Source organism: Astatotilapia calliptera, chromosome 16, assembly GCF_900246225.1.
Source record: "Astatotilapia calliptera chromosome 16, fAstCal1.2, whole genome shotgun sequence".
Classification (NCBI taxonomy): Eukaryota; Metazoa; Chordata; class Actinopteri; order Cichliformes; family Cichlidae; genus Astatotilapia; species Astatotilapia calliptera.
The window spans coordinates 28,203,215-28,205,778 of NC_039317.1; the positions used below are offsets into that span (position 1 = coordinate 28,203,215).

The following is a 2,564-nucleotide window of genomic DNA, read 5'->3' on the forward strand; positions in this document are numbered from 1 at the left end:
ATGTCATCAGCGAGAGACCGGTGACCAGCATCGCGGAGCATGACGTCCGAGCGGCACTGAGGAGAGTGAACACAAGGAAAGCGGCGGGGCCAGATGGCATCACCGGCCGTCTGCTGCGCTGCTGTGCTGACCAGCTAGCAGGTGTGTTCACTTACATCTTCAACGAGTCCCTGGCGAAGTCTGTGGTCCCCACATGCTTCAAAAGATCCACCATCATCCCTGTGCCCAAGAACAGCAAATGTAACCACTGACTCATTTTAAATAGTTTAGGACAGCCAAACTACGGACCAGTTGCTAGGTTCGGCAGGGCTACAATAGAAAGCGAGGCGAATGCAGAATGAAATGGCTGGAGACAGGAATTTGAGCAGCAACAGTTATTATTTTGCACAAAAATGAAATAAACAAGACACAAATTCCACATTGACAGTAGTAGTGATAATAACCATAACAATAACAAGAAGAAGCCGGCAAAACAAAAATAACCCCAAAAATAGTCGTTTGAGCTCAATATTCAATTGTCTTTTTGTCTTTGGTCATTTGTCAAGTCAAAAATTCTTAGTCTAGTTCTTGTTCTCTTTCGTTTGTGGTTTGTGTGTTACCACTTGGAAGTCTCCATCGAGGAAGAAGAGTAAGTTCCTCTGCAAAGTTCAGTCTGGGCTCAGGCTCGCCATCTCCATCCGGAGAGAATCCATTGGAATCCAAAATCTTAGTTCCTTCCACACGGACAAGGGAAAAAAACCTAGCCTGCACAACAATATTAACATTATTGTACACAGCCAGCTCCGTTTCTTCTCTTGTATCACAGCTATAGCTTTAGTTCTTTATCTCTTTTCACATTTCTTTCACATTACCACAGTAATACATTACATGCATGCTTTGAATATATCTCTCGTTATACATGAAATTATTTTAACCATGTAAACAACAAATGAATTTCTTGTTCTCTTTTAACCATGAAATTATGATTAATAGGTATAACCAGCAAGATAATACATTTTTCCAATCATCCTTCGAGTATGCTAAACAAATCCTACCACAACCGCATTTCAACCGTTTTTAAACAGCAAATTACCACTCGCGAATCAGTATGAACAGAAGAAACAACTTTTAGCAACAGACTAACACATTATTAACTTTTCAAACCCATGGGCTAAACTCACCAAAATGTTAGAAAATTCCGCACGAGCTATCCGTGACCTGTCTCATCTATTTCCACGTGCGAAAAGATCTAGCTCATGTGAAATGATGGTCTGGTGTTTCGGAAGACGGGCTAAAACCACCTTCAACCAATGAAAAAGGCATTTATCCCTTGTGATCCAGCAACAGAAAATAAAGTTTGCTAGAGGATCACACTTCCTTTTTTCAAAATAAATGTTTCTTTTCAAAATAAAATAATGAAAATACATTTATACAATCAAAACGAAAACAAGAAAAAAAAATAACAAAAGGTAGTTTTCTCTACTGGGTTACACTCTCCCCAGCTAAATGTCATGCACGTCTCGTTGCATGTGTAGCCAGTACTGTCCCTCTGTACTGTTTAGGGACTCAGAAAAGGCTATGCTCAAACCCTGGAAAAGTGATTTCACAACAGTAACTAGAGGGTTTCCTAAATCAGGATAATCAAGTCTTTTAGGTGGATGTCTGATTCTTGTTGACTGTCTTACTGGTTGAGTTGTAATGGGATCACAACTGTCCATCTCATCAGGTGAGTTAACAGGCTGGTTTCCTGGTTCTTTAACCAAATCCTCAGGTGATTCATCCAATATGGTTCCCGTTCCATTGTCCACAGGATCGTCAATTCCAATCTCATCTCCATCTGGTAAGTTTTCAACAAGCACATGATTGGTAAGTTCGTCTTTGCTTGCATCTTTATCCATATTCAGCTCCTTGTTGCTAGCAATTTCAGAAAGGTCACAATCAGGTAAGTTTGTAATGTCTGGTTCATGAGAAGGTTTTGGATATTCATGTACAGTAGTAAATCTGGTTATTTCTTCACATGGGGAATCATCAACCCATTGAATGAAAAGTTCATTGTCAAGTTCCATTGATTCTTCATCCTCATTGCTTTCTGTGACAACAGTTTGACGCGTTTTAGGACGGTGAACCTGCTGTGGCTCAGATGTGTCTGCGGTGGCAACCGGGAGGAAACTGCAGGGAAGCAACAGGTCTCTGTGTAAAGTTCGGGAGGGACCTTGCTTGGACTCGGGTTTAACAGTATAAACGGGTAGGTCGCCTGCACGTTTGACTACCACATGGATGTCTGCCTCCCATTTATCAGCAAGTTTATGCTTGCCACGCAGCCGCACGTTTCTAACTAAAACCCGGTCCCCAGGTTCAAGTTCTGAAACAGTTATTTTGCGATCAAATCTGGCCTTATTCTTGTCTGCCACTTTTTGTGCGGTTTGAGAAGCTAACCTATAGCTTTCCTCTAGCCGTTTCTTGAGACTTTCAGCATATTGCGAATGTGTCACTTTTTGATCTTTGCTGAGAGGAAGTCCATATGCAAGATCAACAGCTAATCTGGGTTTTCTGCCAAACATCAACTCGTAGGGTGTAAACCCTGT

General features: G+C 41.4%; 1 long non-coding RNA gene across 1 annotated transcript; it reads right to left on the reverse strand.

Annotated features, from left to right (window-relative positions):
* Window positions 1-359: 359 nt before the first annotated feature.
* On the reverse strand, window positions 360-1,367 carry LOC113008210 (uncharacterized). Its single transcript, XR_003269993.1, has 2 exons — window positions 1,161-1,367; window positions 360-744 (listed from the first exon to the last, which is right to left on the reverse strand). It is a non-coding gene; the product is annotated as an uncharacterized LOC113008210 (long non-coding RNA).
* Window positions 1,368-2,564: the final 1,197 nt, after the last annotated feature.